The 21,258-nt window shown below is 48.5% G+C and overlaps 1 protein-coding gene across 2 annotated transcripts in view; it reads right to left on the bottom strand.

Annotated features, from left to right (window-relative positions):
• Window positions 1-16,940, bottom strand: part of FHL2 (four and a half LIM domains 2) — a 69,045-nt gene extending 52,105 nt beyond the window's left edge. Inside the window, exon 1 of one of the 2 annotated variants that reach the window (XM_070573365.1) lies at window positions 16,357-16,940. The gene's annotated coding sequence lies outside the window, so the exon portion shown is untranslated. The remainder of the gene's footprint in view (window positions 1-16,356) is intronic. The other variant, XM_070573367.1, reaches the window with a different exon arrangement.
• Window positions 16,941-21,258: the final 4,318 nt, after the last annotated feature.

Here is a 21,258-nt window from a genome sequence, read left to right as displayed (position 1 = left end):
AATAAAATCTTTAAAAAAAAAAAGAAAGAAAAGAAAATATTGGTTATATTGATCCTCCAAATGTTGACACATTTCATTATCCACTGTCAGCAAACCACCTTTTATTTTTAATTTTTTGGGGGAAGATTGGCACTGAGTTTACATCTGTTGCCAATCTGGCTCTTTTTGCTTGAGGAAGATTGTTGCTGAGCCAACATCTGCAATCTTTCTCTATTTTATGTGGGATGGCTTGACGAGTGGTGCTAGGCCCACACCCAGGATCCAAACCTGTGAACCCCAGGACGCCAAAGCAAACCACGTGGACTTTATCCACTGCACCACTATGCTGGATTAGGGCCGGCCCCCTAAACCACCTTCATTGATACCACCATGCGTCTTTTCAGAAAAGCCTTTTTGCATTGGGAAGCTGTCAAGCTCATAGTGACAGATCTGAATTTTCCAAAATGCTAATTTTTACCTGAAAGTTCAAATTTTATCTTTAAAAACAAATACTGTCAGTTGCTTTCCTTGAAACGAGAGGCTCATTCTGTTCAGTTTTGAGAAAAATGTCTGCTACCAAACTCTGAATACCTATAGTTTGTCTGTCAACCATTCTTTCAAGTAAAAATGGAAGAAGCGTCTAGTTCATCTCATAAGTTGCGCAATTACACAGCTGCTTTTCCTCAAGACAACCATAGTTCTTGGACATGAACAGATGTGTTTTATGCATTCCCTTTGGTCACTCAGAATATTAAAAAGATGTGTGTTCAAGCGTCTACATTTAATGAAATTAGTAATTTTTACTGTTTCATCAAGGTCATTCAGAAGCGAGACTGGACTTTTCCTCTTCCTGCTAGTGCTCGGTGGTGAAGGGTACAAGAACTACCCATATCCTTTGGAGTCAAGGGTGGCAGAATGGGCCACCCAAAATACGTCACTTTGGCAAAAGGATTATTTTGAGCTAAAGACACTTGAAAAATAGCAGATACAAGAAGAGCCCTCTGACCTCTGCTTTTTTTCCTGAAAGCGGGAGATGAAAATCTCATATGAGAGGTTCCCTCCTGGGGCCGGCCCTGTAGCTGAGTGGTTAAGTTCGCACACTCTGCTTCAGGAGCCTGGAGTTCACCAGTTCAGATCCTGGGTGCAGACCTACACACAGCTCATCAGGTCATGCTGTGGCAGGGTCTCACACAGAAGAACTAGAAGGCCTTGCAGTTAGGATACACAACTATGTTCTGGGGCTTTGGGGAGAAAAAAAAAGAGGAAGATTGGGAACGGATGTTAGCTCAGGGCAAATCTTCAAAATAAAGCATTATGCCACTTTCAAGCCTGCCCAAGTCAATTTGGGTTGCACTGAAGGATTAAAAAAAAAGAAAGAAAGAAAGATGTCCTGCCTGTGCTGGGAGGAAAGACACATTCTCTTCATCAGAGAGGGTCTTAAAGACTGGGAGAATTATGTAAAAACAAACCTTATTAAAATACCTCTTATCTTCCTTAAGCCTCCTCATATATTTTAGTTACTTTTCCACAATTGCCTCTCTTTGTTCAACCTAGTATATGAACGATTAGGGCCAGCCACACCTTTGGTCTTCATTGTCCTATGGAGGCTCCAATGTACGTGCAAAAATCTGTATGCTTTTCTCCTATTAATCTGTCTTATGTCAATTTAATTCTTAGGCCCAGCTGGAGACTCTAAGAGGGTAGAGGTAAAGTTTTGCCTCCCTTACAGGAGTCACCAGCTTGATTCCCACTAAGGCACAGGAGTTTTCCCACCACTGCTTTTGTGCCCAATATAAATGTCAACACAGTGAAAAAGGCAAATTACACCTTACTATTACGAAGAAAATAGTTTTGGCCTCACAAACCCTTTGAAAGGGACTCAGGGGTGCAGGGACCACACATTGAGAACCACTGAATTAAACCACATATGTTGGAAAGTCATTCTGTTTTGTAATGGAGGTGGGGTGGAATGATTTCAAACATGTGAGTCAATGGTGGAGATTTATATGCAGTACAGAGAGCTGGTGTCTCATATCTGTTCTCATTTTTGACTCTGCAAAGGGCCATGGAAGGCCACTCAAAGCTCATCACGGAGTCGCCGCTGGGCTGATCGAGCTGACCTTCCTGAATGCTTGGCCTTCCGGTTTGAAAGATGTAGTAGGCAGATAGGGGAACACCTGAGCAAATAGCCTGGCCCGCTGGGACACGCTCCTCCCAGCAGAAACCGCTTATGTTCTTCTTACTGAACACAAGCCGTAGAGACCCATGGGCTTAACAACGCCAACAAGAACCAAAAGAACAGTTTGATGTCATGAGCGGGTAGCTCAGAGCTGCAGGTCTTCAGAGAAGTGGGTCCACAAACCCAGGTACCATCTCCACTTATTGAAGATGATCCAGGGAGCAGCCTCGGTTCTTCACTTTCTCTTTCTGTGGAGACAACTGTGGATAAGTTTTTTGCAGAGGTACAGTGTTCTCTTTCCTCTTTAAGACTTATCTCTCTATGAAGTATATTTATACATATGGTTCCTTGGTAGAGATGTATATGGGCATTTTATTCGTTCGTTTAATATTCGTTGTGTATAAGGTAGGTTTTCCTGTACTCATACTTCAGAAAGGCTGAGACGTGGATCTGTAGAAAGCCGCATAGTTCAGCCTCACTGGACAATCACAGTGACCAGGGGAGAGGGTCCAGTGGAGAGGGGTAGGGGTGCCCTGGCCAAGGTTTCAAGAAGACAATTCCTCATCTTCTGAGAGAGATGCCACTGGATGCCCCTTGCACTAGTCAGCTAGGACTGCTGTAACAGAGGACCACAAAGACTGGGCAGCTTAAACAACAGAAACCCTTGCCTCGAAGTTCTAGAGGCTGGCAGTCCGAGAGCAAGGCGTCGGCAGGGTTGGTTCTGAGGGACAGTCTGGCCCAGGCCTGTCCTCTAGCTTCTGGTGGTCTGCTGGCAGTCCTTGGCGTTCCTCGGCTTGTAGAAGTGTCCCCTTGACCTCTGTCTTCATGCTCACATGGCGTTCTCCCCGTGTGTGTGTGTCTGTCCAGATATTCCCTTTTCTATAAGGACACCAGTCACACTGGACTAGAGCCCACGCCTAACTTAACTAATTATATCTGCAGCCAACCTATTTCCAAATCAGGTCACATTCTGAAGTACAGGGATTAGGACTTCAACGTATGAATTCTGGGGTTCACAATTCAACCCATAACACCTCTACTGATAATAGGAGCAAAGTACTCATAGTTAACAGTGACACGAGGAAGAATCTGATGCATGTGGGCAGAGAGAAGGATGGCTGAGGAGGAACTGGAAGGCTGGGGGCCGGGAGAAGAGATGGTGTGTCTCCCCGAGAGCTGCCGAGCCCCCCAGCTGCAAGGGCTCCATCCACACCCGAGAATGGGGCCCCTGGAGCTCTGCAGCCAGCGGCGGTCCGGTGCCTGGTGGCCCTGTGGCTGGCGGCCTTGTGGGATGCGTAGATTGGACTCAAGGGAGGGATGTAGATTCTGGTCGGACTCCATGTGGTCCGGGCTCCCCTTGATAAACAAGTCTCTGAAGTGAGAATAAAGTGAATGTGGTGCCTGTCCCAGAGTTACCAGCTTATCACCAACCTGGAAGGGTGGCCAGCTCCACGTGGAGTGCCCGGGACAGAGTCCTTGTAAATTTGATTTGGTGCTAGTGATCTGGGGCATTGTGGCAGAGCTCTGCTCTCTTTAAGGTCACAGGCCAGGGTTTAAGAGGAGGAGGCCGGGGATCCGAATGGTCACTGGACATTGGATGTTGTGTTAGGTTCACAATTATGCTACCGAAAGCCCAATGCCTGAGGTAAGGAAAATAATCTCGTTCTTCTGAGCAGCATGACAAATGTATCCCCTCCTCACTGCATTGCAATTGTCCTGTTAAATCAAGGCACACCTACTGAGTGGCAGGCACGGTGCTGTGCTGGCCTCATAAATCAAGTCCCTTCCATCAGGGACTCAATTTCCAAGATCTAGTTTTCCAGATTTGTTTCTTTGATTTAACAGAAAAGACATCTCTATTTGCTCACCACGCTGTTTTTATGTTTAGCCCAGAGTTCAGTATTAAGCCCTTTTGTTCCCATCAGCTTTTCGCCTCTTTGGGGTCCCGTAGTTGAGTGCAGGGTCAGCCCAGAGCACTTGCCCCAGTAATGGAAGACAGTGGGGGGGCTGCTCCCCCCAGCTCACGTTGCAGGTCCTCCAAAACGACACTTGCCCAGCAGCGGTCTAGGCCATCAGACAGGAGAAGGAATGGTAAGAACTGGCTGTTCTGGCTTAAAATCATGTTGGTTTGCTCGTGTTTGTAACTTGTTTGCTTTTTGGGGTTTTAAGATGCTGTTGTCATTGGTGAGAATAGCAAGGATTCCTGTGAAGTACAACTAACTCTTGGCTTTCCCAAGTTGGTGGCAAGACAGGTGTGGAGATGAATGTCATGTATGGACACGGGCATGGGGATTGCTGGGGCCCAGTGTAGAAAGAAACTTGGTGTTAGATAGGATAAAGCCACTGAGGAAGCAAAATTGTGATGGGAACAATGGCTCACATACAAGGATCAACATTTTTGATTTATAGTTTCTTCGTGGTTTGATTTACTTTTTCATTACAGGATTATAGCTCTAGGTTAGACACGAACCTACAAACTGAACCACATGCCACTTAAAAACATCAGGACTATTAAAACACATTTTCTGCCTTTTTTTTTTTTTTTTGTCCTAACAGATGTGACTTCTCTTTGATAACAAAATGCTCCAGATGAAAATCTCCATGAAATGAAATACTGTCTGCAGTTTAATACTGCCACTCAATGATGTCTTTAGGTTGATTTGTATGTCCTCTTGATTTGATTGAGAAAACAATGGTCTGGATAAGTTACACCATGGGTTGCAATGGCCAAGATACCAAAATCCTTGCAGAATGACTATTTTTCGTTCTGACATTTTTCGTTCAACAGACACTGTGTCCCTCAGAAAATGAGGAAACCAGAGTAGAGGCTTCAGACAGCAAAGTCAGAGCCCTGATTTTCTCTCCTGCTTCTTGCCTTTTCCTGAAGCTTGGAGACTTGGGAAACCGGCAGAGTCTGTTCAAAGGCTGATGAAAGTTGAGGGTGTTTGCACTGGGCCAGGCGCAGGCGGTGGTGTCAAGCACCAGGTCCCTGGGCCTCCCTTTCCTTCCTCTTCCTGATCTCTGCCCCAGAGTGAGGATGCTTCTGTCTTTACCGTAGCATCGAGGGATCATGGTACCCAGGCGCTGGGAAAGGCCAACAGCGCCAGATGGCTCAGGCAAAGGCAAGGGGCAGCTTTTTGAGTGACTGGAAATTGTAGTACAGCTTTCAGTTATTCAGAAGCCACTTGAGGATCTCAAAACCATGTTTCAGAAACTCTGACTATAGCTCTTTACAAATGTCACTATGTGCATTTTGGAGAAGAGGTTGAGGTAGAGAGAGAGCAAGTACTTGCTTGAGACCTCAGAGGAATCTCCCACATTTCTGTAGCAGGAAGACTGTTCATCTTGCTGTCCTGCCCCTTTGCTTAAAAGGCGTCTGCTTCCTCTTTGGCCGTATACTGGCCCCACCGTTCCACCATCGGGTTGGCTTTTTACAGGGGACGTAATGTTTTACCATCTGCGTTTGTCAAAGTGCTCTCAGCTCTTGGAAATATGGGTTCTCTGCTCCCACGAGGAAGAGGGAAGAGAAGAGTTTCCAGCCTTCTGAAAGGCAACGTGCTTTGTGTCTTGGCCACTTACCATCATTCCCAGCCCCACCCAAAAAAGTCAGTACTCATTTTTGATGTGTAGAAGCAATCCCATCTAAGTTACCTTAACCAAGAGACAGAGCTCCATAACTCAAGTCAAAAGTAACCAAAACCAGAATGAAAAACACATGCTGAAGAATGGAAACAGCATGTCTATTAAAATACCTCTGCAGTTTGCTTTATCTCTCCTTCCAGACATCCTGCCAGGGGTCGCTGCCTTCTGCTCTGCACGGGGTCCCCCTCCCACTCCCCCTAGCCAGCAGTCATGAAAGGCAGCCTTTGATGTGGAGGCAACCAGTTAACCGCCTGCCAGCCCTGCTGCCGAATTGCAGGAAGAGGCTGGAGGCCCAGCGCCGGCGCAGAGGTGCCAGGCGCTCAGGCTGTGAGACTTTTTACTTATTTTGTGGCACGGAAGGGAGGTGAATTACGACAATTGGCGCTTCCACACTTCGGCACCAGCAGTGCTGGCCAGCAGGTGCTGTAGAAGAGCTGTGGAGCTGCTCAGAGGCAGCCAGGCGCCTTGAAGCTCAGGGATCTCTGCTCTCGGGACCCTTTCTCTCTTGGGTGAACAGCTCTGGCTGGTTGGTTGTTTTGTTTTGTTCTTGTGCTTTTTCCATGCAGACTCAGGGTTAGAGAATTGATCAAGCAGGAAACAATTTCATGGGCTCCAGCCTAAAGGCTCAAACTAGGCCGTCTGGAGAGAGAGAGAGAGGGATGTCTGGGGGGCGCAGGAGGAAGTGAGTGAAGGATTCAGGAGAAAGGAGGAAGGAACCGTGGAAACATGGTTTCCAGCAGGCAGCCTCCAGCTCTGACAGCAACCCAGGCGAGGAAGCACATTGTCACATCACAGTCACTTCCCACAGCCCGCGAGTAGTGCTGGAAAAATACCGTCATGAAATAACTCTTACCCTTAGAATGGGAGGTGCATTCTATTCCTTTTTATTCTATCTTTCTCTATTCTAGGTTATTTCATTTTATTGTCAGAAATTTTTGGTCTCAACCCACTAAATGTTTCAGACGGCTCACTAAGAATTATGAAGCTGACCCCTCGTTTGAGAAACTTCCATTTCGGGCAGACTCAGGCAAGGGAGGATGGCTTGTGAACTTGTGGTTCCTTTACGGAACTTGCGGAGCGACAACTGAGAAGAAAAGCACCCCAATTTAGGAAAATGTCACCGGAAAATCAAGCCACAAGGTGGGGCCCGAAACTCTCAAATGTCGACAATCTCTGTGAAAGAAACACATCCGACGTTAACACGGTGGCCAGTGTGGGGATCACTGCCGAGACGCCCTGATAGGAAAATGTACTTCCAGGTTTCTTATCTTCCTTGAGAAAGGAGTGAAAAGGTCTGAGGGGGCAGGAAGCTTATGGGGGTTGAGGGATCCCTCTAAACCATCATGTTTCCAGCCAGTCAGCTCTACCCAGGGCCTTGGTTCCTGTGAGTGAGGCTTGGGGCCCAGAGACCCGACCCTCCCCCAGGAGGGGCACCCAGGACCTGCCCGTTTATACCTGTCGACCTGGCATACTTAATAAAAGTGTTCTCTTTCCCTTGCAAAGTGCCCCAGTTTGGGCCATAAACTCTATGGTCACCCTAACTATGAATAATCGAGGAAATTAGGTCCATAGCACACAATCTCCATTATTATTATTGCTTTGCCACAAACACACATAGCCCATGAGTTTATTCACCTCTAATTTCTAACATTGTGATGTACATATTGAGGAAAGGGTCAGAATAATGCAACTGGGGACCTGCCCCCAAAACTCAGTCATGACATGCTCCTGTCACACAGGTGCCTGCTGAGGCCTTTCCCCAATCCCGCCCCGCTGGGGGACCCCAGGCTTTTCAGACCCCCATTGCCCTGGCGGCTCCTGAGCCTTCCCCAAGTGGCTGGGGGGAATACCTGTGTATTAAGGGGCAGCCCCGTGCTACTCAAGGGAGGTCTGGACGTGGTTCAATTGCCACAGATTTGGGCGGCGGGGCTTGCGGAGCATGGATGCCCTGTCGTCCCCAAACTGCAGTCCATTCTCACCTTCTGGTCTCCCCCAGTGCCGCTTCCTCTGTCCCCACATAAGGCTCTGCCTGGCCCCTGCCTCCCTCGTGGGTTAGAGCTCCGGCCTGAGCTGCCCCAGTTGCTGGGCCTCGGAACAGCCTCCCAGCCCCCGGGGGATGGAGTCATCCTCTGCCAGCAGTCCGACTGGAGGCCTGCGGGTGACCGCCTCCTGTGGCTGACCCGGGGCCTCGCTTTCCCTGTCCCGCTGCTCCTGGGGCATCAGACTGCTCTGCCACTTGCTGACATTCCCCAGCCCCTGTCGTCGTGGCCTGGGCCGCCTCCCTGTCCCCGGTCCCCCGTGTTGCCTCTCTCGGGGGGTAACGGGCTCCTCCTCGCCTGCTCCCTTGCTGTGGGGCGTCCTGCTCCGGCTCTGCCCTGGGCTGCCCAGGCACCGTCCCCCCTGGGACGGTGCGCAGTGGCCTGTCTCCAAGCAGGGCTGTCATTTCCACTTTGTGACCTACTTTTATCGAATGTCTGTGGCTTCTTGAAAGTCAATAATATGTTTGCGGTGAGACTGGTTATTTTAAAAATTACATTGTTAAGGTAAAATGACTTGAGTTAACTGTGGCTCTTCAGCATCCTATACTGCAGGTGACAGGCGAAGGGGACCAACTGTCCTGTTTGGTGTCGTACATAAAACCTGAATCTGAGATCCAAGCTTTCCATCCTCCTTCATTACAACACAGGCCCAAAGATCTACTGCACACCACAGGCCTCGCTGTGCACGACCGGAGTCCAGCAGTCAAGACGTCGGCGCGGATTCAACTCCCAGTTCTGCTCTCTGTAGCGGGTGGGCAGAATCCTGGCTTCCCAGCGCTGCTCGCGTCCCCATCTCAGAATCTGTGAGGGGACGGCAGCTGCGATTAAGGGTGTTGAGATGGAGAGAGTATTCTGGACTATCCAGGCGGGCCCAGTGTAATCCAAACGGCCCTTACGGGCGGCAGAGGAGGCGGGAGAGTCAGAGAGAGGCTGGAAGACTCACATCGCTGTCCTTGTCCTTGGAGGTGGAGGAAGGGGCCATGAACCAAAGAATGCAGGCGGCCTCCAGGAGCTGGAAAAGGCAAAGGAACGGATTCCTCCGCAGGCCCTCCAGAAGGATCACAGCCCTGCCCACACCTTGATCTTAGCCCTGTGAGTCCTGAGTCAGACTTCTGACCTCCAGAACTGTGCGAGAATAACTGTGTGTTCTTTCACACGACTAATTAGACTAATTTAGGGTACGTTGTTACAGCAACTCCATCTTCTTGGCTGAGACGCTCCTCTGCATTTCGGTGTGTTTCCTCCTCCACAGATTGGGAATAAGAACAGCACCCACGCCCTGTGGTGGTTGTGAAGTCAGACGGGTGAAGCACAGCCGTGCACGGTGTGCTTTCCGGCACGTGTACGAGCCGGAGGAACGGGAGCTTTACGGTTAGCGCCTTGTCAAGTCCTCATGGTGGCCCGAGGAGGCTACTGCTGTTATCCTCATTTCACAGATGAGGGTTTGGGACGCTGGAGTCTTGCCTGGCCTCGTGGTAAGTGGCAAAGCTTGGGACCCAAGCGCAGGCAGCCTGACCCCCGCCTCCCACCTTCTCCCTTAACCAAATGCCAGTGTTGTGGGGGTTTTTGAAATGAGGTCTGAGTCGTGGATGGGGAGCATTAGACTTGGACTCTAATAAGAATACTTTGTGACGGGTGATGATAGATCTATTACAGTGAAAAGGTTTCTATGAATTCAAAGGAAAGGTGTGAAAATGGATTATTCAAGGCTTCATCCTTTGACAGATACTTATTCAGCACCTACCTTCACCCCTCACTGTGTAGGTACTGGGTATATCTCTGTGAATAAAACAGGCAGTCTCTGCTGAAATTGGAGCTTATGTGTTACTGAGGAGAGACAAACACTGACATATATGTAACTTTGTGGGTGTGTATATGTGTGAGATGACAAGTGCTTTGAAGAAAAGTAAACCAGGGCAAGGAGCTAGTGAGTGGCTGAGAGTGTCACTTTAGATGGAGTCTTCAGGAGTGGCTCTCAGATGTGTGTGAATGAAGGAGGGAGGAAGGTGTGCGATTTTCTTGGGGGAGAGCCTGACCTGTGCACCAGCAAGTGCAAAAGCCCTGGGGCAGGTTAGTTGGTCAGCACTGTTGGGAAGGGCAGTGTGACTGGAGCACCCTAGATGAAAGGGGAGAAAGGGAGGAGAGGAGGCTGGGCCTGGGCCGTGGAGAGCTCTGTCGGTTATGTAGCGTGAGGATTTTGTTTTGATTTGGGAAGCCATCGGAGAGTGTTGAGCAGGAGGGAGATACGGTCTAATTTAAGTTACAAATATGATAAATTTTTTTTTTTTAGCAAAATAAGTCACACAGAGAAAGCCAAATACCATATGATGTCACTCATATGTGGAAGATAAAACAACGACAACAGACAAACACATAGACACAGAAAATAGATTAGTGGTTACCGGAGAGGAAGGGTGGGGGTGGGGAGGGCGAAAGGGGTAAAGGGCACATTTGTACTGTGACAGATGAGAAATTTAAAAAAGGCTCATGGTTCAGTTGAGCTCCTGCTGGCCTCGGAGCCGCCCAGCTGCTCCTGCCTGAGGCTGCAGGAGCTTTGCTGCTGCTTCCCAGAAAACGGTGAAGTGCTGCTTACAGAAGCAGAGGCAGCTCGCGGCTGGGTGCCAGCACCCGCCAGGGCTACCCCACAGCTAGGCTGGAGGACGGGCTGCCGCCACGCTTAATCATGGCGGCTGAGGGCCTTATCAGTTCCTCCGTCCAAATTCCATGCTTTACATGATGTTGGACTTGCCACTGTGAATTTCCAAACCTTCTGACCTGTTGAGAACTCTGCTTTAATTAGAAGATGCTCACTCCACCCTCCTTGCTGCCCTCAGAGTTTTTCCATCTGAGAGCATTTTAGACATGGAATTGTTGTGAATATTTCTTCCCTCTCTTGGATGACTGCCCAGGCTGGTTAATCTGAAGCCAATAACTTGCACCTGTTCATAGGATTGTTGCATTTTCAGTTTGCAGCGGAGAGAGAGGCGCCGAAGGGAGCTCGTCGCACTTTCGGAATCTCTTAGCTGTCCGTACATCACACACGTGCTATCATTTCCTCACTCAGCTAACTGATGCGAAAGGCCTGTGACCTCTGTCTTCTGCTTTCGGGATTGGAAGGGCATAACACTTGGTGGGCAATTCAGTGTAATCAAAGTTGGGGTTTTGACATAAGGAGACTATTCTCTCTTACCTGTTTTTTTGTTTACTAAACTATATTTAAAGACAGCAAAATGTTGTTTCCTAATAAATGACTTAAGGGATTCTGAAAAAAATTGGAGAGCTTTTGAAAAAGGAAGTTTATAGCGTTTAGAATTTATTCAGCATCTCCATCATCTTTCCCTTCCCCCAGCACCCATGCACACACACCACACACCTCACACACACTGACTATGGTGAATGAAAACTTCCAAGGCAGAGCACTTACCCCTTAGAGATACATATCATCAAATATTAGTCTTTATCGCCCAATAAAACTTCCATTAAGAAAAGATTGTTATGATCATTAATTACTTCCTGTGCTGTGTATAAAGGGTAGGAAGCGAATGTCAAGCCTGTTTCCTAGCCAGTATTGCACAGGGGAAAAGTACTAGCCAACAAGGACAACTTCTGGCTCCTTCCTTTGGATCTTAACACTTCTTCACGCCTGAATTAAACACAACAATTTAGTTCGGCAAACATCTTTTAGGCGGCTGCAGTATTAGCTGTCTGGGGTACAAGCGTTACGCCCTTCCCTTGCTCTCGAGATCGCGCTGGAGATAAAGGGAGAATTAAAAAACGGAACGTGCAGGATAAGTTGGAAGCCCTCGGTCATTTTTAAGGTGAGGTCCTTTCTCCACAGTGGAGACCTTTCCAACAGCCTCTGGTCGGGCCCTGAGCTGCCTGGGTTCAAATCCCCGCTCCCGCCTCCCAGCTCTGAGCCCCGGACGCCCCCAGAGCCGCGGACTCCCCGACCCCGCCCCGACCCCGCGGCGTCCTCAGACACGACGACGAGACCAGACGCTCTCCCGGAGGCCGCTGTGCGGCTCACGCGAGCCTGTGCGTGTGTGTTTGCACGCACGTGCAGCATTCACAACCGCGCCTGCGCACGGTAAGCTCCCAAATGCCAGCTCCAGGACGTCTCTAACCCAGCGCTTCATTTCATTTTAAATTTGGAATTCAAATTAGTCCCAATTCAGATCCTTGACAGAGAAGGTTTTTTTCCTTTTTCCTTTGGGGAGCCCAGTGACCGCTTCATTTCCTCTTACAAAATGTTGGTTTCTAGAAATGTCCCAAAAAGAACAAAGAGAAGTAAAGCAGCCGCCTCCCCAGCACAGCGCCTCCCGCGGACTGTCCCCCGGTGGGACCCCCCTTCACCCGGCGCGCCCGTCCCCGCGGTCTCCGTCCCCAGGTTGCTCACAGCCTGCGCCCCGAACCTCCTCCGTCTGTGTAATTCCTTCCTTCCTCCAGGCTCCGTGCTGCTTTCTCTGTAAACCTGACGCCCAGTACTTCCTTCCTGTTCCCAGTAACACTCCTGCAGGCAGGTCGCCCCTCTTCCTGTCGCGTGCATCCCTGTGCGCTTTTCAGACCCCGGGCCACGGCCCTGAGCCTCCCTCGGGGCCTCTGACGCGCTCGATGCCCAAGTCCCCACAGCAGAGCGCATCCCTAGCTCGGAGAGCGCTGTCCTAAGCCTGTCTCCTTAGCTGAAAGTAGGAACAGCAACCATAATAATAGTACCGACCTTTGGCGTGGTTGTGAGTATTAAATAAGCTAATACATAGTTCCTGGATCTAGTTCATTGAATAAATTTTATCTATTATTTTTAAGAGGCTGACCGTTCTGGTTGGTTATTTACAGTTTTCATAATTGGCAGCGATAATTAGAGTGCTTTATATTTGCATGGAATTTTGCAATAAGAAAACTTTCATGATTAGTCTCAATAATGAAATAATAAAAACAATAATTTTATATATTTTGTTATATTTTTCAGTATTTATATAAAAATACATATATATGACAGTTAAGATTATATATTATGAATAAAGCTTTGTATTCTGACTTTTAAAAATTACCAACTCTATGCAAGCTTTACTTGTGATCGTTGTGTGTGTTCTGTGCCGCAGCTGTGCCGCAAGCTTCTGAGCGGCTGTGCTGTTCGGCGTTTTAGTCACTACCTACAAGAAGTCATCCTGGAACCTTGCGTGCCGCGGTGCAATGGTTTATCTTCCCACAGGGTGTGAATTTGAGAGAAGGGGAGTGAGCAACGTCACGTCTTCTCTCTTTTGTGTCGTGCTGCACCACGCACTGACATTGTGAAATTAGTCCCGACTTACCAGCTCAGACGTGAGCTGGGAAGAAAGCGCTCTGGGCCTCCAACTCACTGAAAGTCGTCGGTCCCCTGCCCCCTTCATGCTGGTTAGACAGGTCTCCAGCGGCGAAAACCAGAACGAAACTCCTGCACTTTTCCCTCAAACACCTTCTTAATAAACACATGGAGCATATTTTATGTCATTGGCTTGGTATGGTTTTATCTCCATTTCACTTTTTGGTATTACTTTTTCCTTTTCTGTTTTTTTTTTTTGCTGCGGAAGATTTGCCCTGAGCTAACATCCATGTCAATCTTCCTCTATTTTGTATGTGGGTTGGCACTGCAGCATGGCTTGGTGAGCCGTGTAAGTCCTGCCTGGGGTTCTGAACCCAGAATGCCAACCGCTGAAGTAGAGCCCGTGAACTTGACCACTGGGCCACAGGGCTGGCCCCAAGTATTACTTTTTAACTGTAACAAAAGTCTTCTGTTAAAATGAATTTTTATTGCTCTGCCGTCTATCTAAAATTTATCTTTTAAGTTCAAAGCCCCAAGTTGTAAAAATGTCCTCAGAGTTAAAATTTATTTTATTTTTACAACCTTATACTTAAAAAATTAATGACGTTTATGAAATACATCTGTTAAATACCAAATTGCTCAGAACTTATGTGAGTTCCTTTCTACTTTTCCCTGTTATTCTGGTATATTGGAGACTAAGTGAGGAAAGGCTGACAAATCAATGACACTGAAGAAAATCAGTAAGACAAGTTTTGGGGGCGTACAGATAGAGGCACAGGATGAGTCAGCGTTCCTCTCTTCAGTGGGCAGCATTTGCAGTACAGAAATCAGCAGATCACCCTTCAAGACAAGCTACATTCTGATGAAAATTACTTATCTAAATCTCAGTTTATGCTTTTTTAATTCCCATTTATCCAACTATTATGAATATTTTAATATTCTAAGTAAAAGAAGTCACAATGTCACGTAAAGATAACCAATTTTCAAAGAATGAGAGTTTGAATACTCAGTAAAAGTACATTGACTACAAGTTGGACAAAAAGTAGACTACCAAGGAACCCAACCATATATATTTTTTTTCCTTAATTATAATTTATATTTCCCCGCATAATTTATTGTTTTTGGATTCATCTTAAGATACATCAGTCTGTACAACGTAGTGGGAATTTTTTTCCCTCTTTTAAAACCAGTATTAAATTAATGGTTGGTCTTACAATCAAGAACCTCTTAGAATCAAGAAATAATTAAGATAAACAATAAAATGCTAACAGTGGTTATTTTTGAGGAGTAAAACTACACATAATTTTCCACTGTCTTCTCTCTGCTGGTCTGTATTTTCTATGGTGAATGTATATTTGTGTAGTAGGAAAAATTATATTCATAAGCTTTATAAATATCATTTCGCCTCTTTCTTCGGGGGTGTTAAGAACAAGACAACAGGCCCCAAATGGAGTTACTTATGGTAAGCCCCATATCACAAAACTGAGACTTCACTTCATTGTCATTTTGTTTCTCCCAGAAATGGAATCTTGAACCCAGCAGGCAGGAGTCACCTGGCAGTGCCAGTCAGGCCTGCATGACAGACCCCTGCGGCCCCCTAAAGGAAAGTGACCTGCAATCACCAGTCTGCTTTTCCCTCGTATAACTTCCTTGCTCCTGCTCCTTCTGCTAGAAGAGTCTTTCTCTTTGGAGAGCTCCTGGAGCTCCTTTCTCTCTGCTGGATTGGATGCAGCCTGATTCATGTATCCTTGAATGAAGCCAAGAAGATCTTTGAAATGTACTCGGTTGAGTTTTGTTTTTTAACAGAGGGGAGAGGATGACTTGAAGGCAGTGTCTCTTGGCCACCTATTTTTAAATAGGAAATATTTTAGAGACCAGTAGAGAGCATGTAGGTGCCTGTGCTAAGGCTGTGGGACTGCAGAGAGAGGTGCGGCCTGACTCAGGGAGCTGAGATGGACGGAGGACTCTGGATGCACTGGACAGGCTGATAAAATCCAAAAGCACAAAACGTGCGGAAAGACAGCAAGATGGGGGTGAGCAGCGGGCAGTCAGGGCACGTATGCTTTATGGGAAAATAGGCAACTTTCACAGAAGCTGTACATGAAAGTATTATCTTAATATTAGAAAAAGCCTCCAAAATGTAATCATTTGAGTTGATTAGTTAGCTACTCCATTAAAAACAAAAACTTTGGTAAGATAGGATAGATCTCAAAATGTAGTCGGCTTTAGTACAGCACATTTTGTTGTTACAGACCTACGAATAAAACAGAATTCAAATAACATCCCTCAAGAAACAAACAAAGCAACAACAAACCTATATAGAGCAAATACGTGATAAAATAACGTCAGCCGTTAACGCACATGCTCATTCTGTCTTTTGACTTCAGAATTATTTAAAAAAGAAAAATTGGTCTGACACTTTCTGCTTTCTTTTCGGGTTGGACTTGATAAAGTGCCTCGCGTGGAGTCCGGCTGGAGGATGTTCATCTGTATGACACCTGTTATCATGTATATGTCACTCTAGCAGTAGGACCATTATGATGTGACTGCCCTGAGCATTACTCAGTACTGTGCATTTTGCATACATCCTGCTCTAGAATCTAGTAAAATATTAATGTTTCCTTTTTAAAGCACACAATAGCTCTCTGTACTTTCGAACCATCAGCCCTAACAGGTCATCTTGAATAAGCGTACTTTCCCAGCGTAATCAGACTCATCAGTAATTGCCTCTTCACCCCAGGCCATCCGGAAATCCTGTCAGGCAGAAAAAGCTCAAGAGTACTGTGGTTTTACCCCATTCCAATGTTTATTTCGTAATTTTTTTCTTTTTCTTTCCTCTTTCAAAAAGAGCTTTCCAGTGTTCAAAAGTCCGTGTAAATTCCCGATTCCCACTGGGAGAGGGTAGCCTGGACAGGGTTCTCCCATGGTCTTTGCATTCCTGCAGGACACTGCTGTGGCTTTGGGGAGGACAGGTCCGCTCTTTCCCCAGGGCCTGTGGGGCAGGAGCTTTGCTGCTGGGGGGAGCCAGCTGCCAATGCCACCTGGGTCTCTGCTCGGCATCTGCAAGTCCACAGTGCCAGAGAGCTCCCTCCCGGGGCTGGGGTCCCCTGTCTGCACAGAACACGAACCTCCCCAGCTGGCCTCTAAGGCTTTGCAGGCACAGGGTGGGAAGGATGGCAAGGGAGAGGAAAGAGAGAGGAGGAAACTGTAGTCCTTACCCGTCCTGTCTTCTGCCCTCCAGCCCGACCAGAGGGGACGGCGACAGCGCAGGACAGCTGCCTTGCTGGATTCCCCGAACCAACCGTGTGTGCAGCTGCCGGCCAGCTGAGCTGCTCTTGCCAGCAGGGCTATAAATAAGGCCCGTCCAGAGCACAGGAGATAAGAACCCAGTCCCTGGCTCCCGCGAGCCTTTTAAGGTATCCAAATTAAAGGCGCCTCAGCCCCCAGATGGGAAGGGGCTGCCAGCTCCCCATCTGGCCTGCCCGCCTCAAGGACATCCCAGGGCTCGCACAGATTCCAGCCGTCCAAGAGCAGAGGAAGGGGGAAGCCACAGCGCCAGGAAGGGATCTCTCGGTGTCAGACAAGCGGCAGAGCTCTGGCAGGCTGCTGGCAGCTCCACTGCTGTGAGCCCCTAGATTAGGTGGCTGGCCCTGAGGCACAGAACAGGAGGAAACTTCCCCCAGGCCACACCGTGCACCGGTGTGTGGCCTGGTGGCATCGTATGGATTTTCAGCACTGCCTCTTGGGAATTGCATGCTGACCTTCTCCCCTGGCTTCGGGGGCATTTACTTGGATGAAAAAGATCCTAGGGAAGACCAAGGGATCAGCTTCATAAACACTGGGCGTATGGGAAGTTACAAGTGGAATAATTCACAGGAAGTCCTCTTTACCTCACTCTCCCTGCTCATGCACGATTATGAGGGTTTCTCAAGCCACAAATTATTTTTTCTATAGAATTAAAACAGAGAAATCTTACAAGAGCCTTTTTACACCATATGCTGGAAGAGGAGAGAGAAAACTAATTTGGGGGAGTGGCAGTTCCTGATTCACCCTTAAGTTTCTTATTTGTTCACTTTCTTATTTCTGAAAGCCATTGCATCTGTGGCTGGGGGCAGGGCGGGGGAACGATCGCCAGGCTCAGCTATTTGGAGCAGCTGTCTGCATCCCACAGCAATCCCAGCCTGGGAATTTATCCTGAGGACAGCATCCTGGATGTGCGCAGAGAGAGAGCTGCGGGAACATTTCTTGCGGCTCTTTAGTGAGGGGAAAAGTCGGAAACAGCCTAAGGGGAAAAGTCGGAAACAGCCTAAATGGCTAACAGCAGGGCCTGGTAGAATGAGGAATAGTATGGCCATAAAGGAAACACTGCAACCTTTCGAAACGTCATGGAAGAAAACTTAATAACCTAGAAACAATTTTATGATATATGAGTAATAAAAAATCCCGTCACTTCTAGGGGAAATGGAGTATATATAATCAGTTACTACCCGCAGTTACCCCACACATATACTCTGAAAGGACATGCACCAAAGTGAAAATGTGGTTCTGGCTGGATGACGGAATTATGGCTAGTTTTGTTTTCTTTGGCTTATATGCAATCTCTAAATTGTTTACAATGATCTTGTATTACTTTTGTAGTAAGAACAGTAATTTCATTTAAAATCTAAGTTTCTGAAAATCAGGAGAGAGAGTTCTGCTTTTCTGTGTTAATGTACCCAAATATATTTTAAGATCACACAATTCCTTGGGGTCTTCCCAGTCTTTGGAAAGACTCATGTAGGGGTCAGCAGCTTTTTGTCACCCAATACCAACAATATAATGTAGCAATACCAGCAGAGACCCGGGGTGCCCCTGTCAGCAAAGGTTAAGTCTAGAAGAGAGAGTGAGAAAAAAAACCTAAGAGGAAGAGAAGGAGGAAGAAAATAAGACAGTTTATCTAATATGGGTGATAGAAAATATCCATACCCCCAGATCACCTTTATCTGACCCAACACAGCCTCATTTATGCTCAGACCATGACATAACAAAGGCACTAATAGACCTCTTATTTAGGGGAGATGTATGTTCTAAATATGATTTCCATTTTTATTGTTCTTGACTTAAATAATGACCTCCAAGCCTGACTGTGTGATGGACAGCACATTTCACTGACGTATGTAATTGGAAGATGGACACCCCTCCCAGGATGCCAGGCTCCCGGGGCTGCTGGTACAGAAGGGCCCTAAATCCTCGAATTGCCTCTCTTCCACGTGCAGAAACAAGAGTGGGGGTGTCCTCTGTGAATAGGACTGGTGTAAGGCATAGAATGGGGTAGTTTCAAAGCTTTTGTGTTGAGTTACTGTTACAGGAGAGGCTCTGTAAGAGACACAGCCCAGGGCAGAGCCCCGGGGGCTTGGCTGAGCAGCCCTCTGCACTGCTCTGTGGAACTTCTGGTGCCAAGGCCCTCCTAGGATGGTGCCCCGGCCCTCCCGTGTGAGCTCTGACCACCCGCCTCAGGCTTCAGCCGGTTTACTGGTGGACACATGCCCCGCAGTGTCCCGGTGAGAAAGGGTGACTCCAGCCAGGTCAGCCCTGCCCCTGCACAAGGGAGAGAGCAGCACAGGGAAGGGTTGAAGGGAGCCTCCTCGTGGAGGGCGCCGGGCCAGAGGCCAGGAAACGGGGTGTCTTCATGATGGGTGACCTTGGTGAGGGCTGGGGTAAGGCCCCACCAGCCTGCGGGGCTCCTCCTGGAACTCCAGGAACAGCTCCGGAGGCGTCGCGGTGAGACAGTCCCCCTTCCCCCATGCTGACTTGCTCCCCTTGACAGAGGGGCGGGCTGCATGGCGCAGCCCTGGGGTGGTGGGATGTGACAGACGGCGCCTGCTGACGTTCACCCCCGAGCAGACACATGCGGGAAGGAACAGCATCTGCTCTGGTGGCTGCGGCCCAGGATTCTGGGCTGTGCTCAGGCCCGGCTGTGCCAGGGAGAAGAACTGAATGTGGGTGAGGCCCTTGCTTCTCTTCCACAACATCACAGAGGAAAGGCTGACGGGTATTTCTTGGTCCAGTTTTCCAAAACTTGAAGACCAAAACTGAAGGACATATTGGTCTGAAACAAACATTTGATTCAATTCAGCAAATATGTATTGAGCTCCCCTAAGAACCAGAAACTGGTGGGCATAAGGATAGAGGATTGAGACACCCAGATGGCCCATGAGCTCCAGGAATTTGTCCCTGCCAACCGCCTGGGCGAGGGCGCTGCGGTCCCCGCGGTCCCCAGGCCTGTGCTCGCAGGCATTTTGCCTGTGGGGTCATGAAATCTCCTTGTTCATCCATCAGTACCGTTCATTCTGTTTTATTCAGTAAACATGCATTGAGCTTCCTCCATGTGTCAAGCGCCGTGGCTAGATCCTGGAGCTGCTTTCTCTCCTGGTCACTGTGCATGCCATTACTGCTGCTGCCACCGCTGTCATCACTCTGTGGGATCGCTGTCACCACTGCTCCTTGCTCTGGGTTGGACAGCCCTAGTCTTTCTGTGAACCTGGTTCTGCTGCTCCTGGAACCTGCCAGGGCTGAGTTTTGTGAGTGGGATGGACTGCCTCCCCCAGCTCCCTGAGCACTGCCCTGGGCCCTGCCGCTGAGGCTGGTGCTGCTGAGCCTGGCGCAGGGAGGGTGTGCTTCTCATCTGTCACCAGGGCCAGCGAGGCCCATCTAGCCTGATTGCTGCTGGGACTGCCTTTTCCTCCTAGCCCTCCTTGAGGGGGAAGGCACAGGGGTCTTATGCATCCACCCCAGCTGGAGGGACCTAGTCTCTTCTACCCCAGCTCAGGGAAGGACAAGCAGAGAGCAGGAGGAGAAGCGCTTAGTGCTGAGGCCAGAAGCCCGGAGAGAACAGTTTCAGCGGGGAGAGTATGCAACAGCTCAACTCTTGTAGGCCGAGCAGAGAGAGGACCAAGGGGAGCCCTGTCCTTCCGTCCTGGAGAGCCTCCCATGCAGAACCAGTGTGTGTCAGGGGCACACAGGGGGAGTCATTGATGAATTGTGTCACCCACCGAGTGTCTATCTGCAGAAGCTGGGAGGACAATCCCAGCATTTGCTGCCATGTCCGTGTTTGCAAATGCACCCCTTTCGTGGTCTAACTACTCCATTTACCATCACTGAAATCTCTGTGTAAACATTCCTTCCGCACTTCCCAGAACGATAAACAGGCAAATCGGCTGCATAAATGACCAATAGTGTAAAGACGTCTGTGAACAGCTCTGGAAAGTTTCAACCTGAAAAACAGCATCACCTTTTGTTGGCCTGATAGAATCCAGGCATCTCTTCCTTTTGAACTTGGCTTATGTGGAACCAGTTTGGGTGTTGAAATGAACCCAGTTACTGAGTTGGAGAGCTAACTCAGTGATGACGGGAGTCTCAGGGTCCTGTTAGCTGTCACACCTGCAGAAGGAAAGCATGTGAGCACTTGCTGTGGTCTGAGGCTGGGCTAAGCTTTCCTCTGTTAAGACCCCTGGAACCAGCACCTCACTCTGCTCAAGTCACATGCCCCAGATACACAAAACGTGCCACACTAAAGTATGCGAACAGGTTGGCTTCGCTCCCTGCACTCCAGATACTGCGTACTCGCCTATTGAATCTGCTCCTACAATCCTCATCCACACCAATTCATATCATTGATAACAGCTCAGTGATTCTCTGCCTAACGTTGTTCATGCCCCAGTAGGGATCAAAATTTTCAGTCAAAGGGATGAAAGAACCAGTGACATATCCAACCTCAATTAGAAGCGGAGGGTGAATTTGGAGGGACGGAATGCCTTCTAGCCCCTGAGCATGCACAGGAAGCCACTCCCAGATGTGCCCCGTCTGTTGCTGTATATGATGGGCTGTGGGCAGGTCAGCAAGACTATAATTCTAGAGCCATTTACAATCGCCATGTGGCGGGACCACTGGAAAACCTAACCTCCCCCACCCAGAGGTGATGCTGGGATTCCTGGATCGGAAGGGCTCAAGGAACATCTTCTGTTTGCCAGCCGCCCCTGCCCCCTGGCTCTGCGCCCAGGTGGCTGATGTGAACAGGCATCAAAGGGCTCCTTTGCTCTCTGGCTTTGGGTTGGGTTTAGCCAGTGGGAGGCCCAGCAGGA

The sequence above is a fragment of the Equus przewalskii genome, chromosome 14, assembly GCF_037783145.1.
Source record: "Equus przewalskii isolate Varuska chromosome 14, EquPr2, whole genome shotgun sequence".
Classification (NCBI taxonomy): domain Eukaryota; kingdom Metazoa; phylum Chordata; class Mammalia; order Perissodactyla; family Equidae; genus Equus; species Equus przewalskii.
Note: the sequence above shows the minus strand (reverse complement) of the source record. Positions and strands in the feature narration are given on the sequence as shown.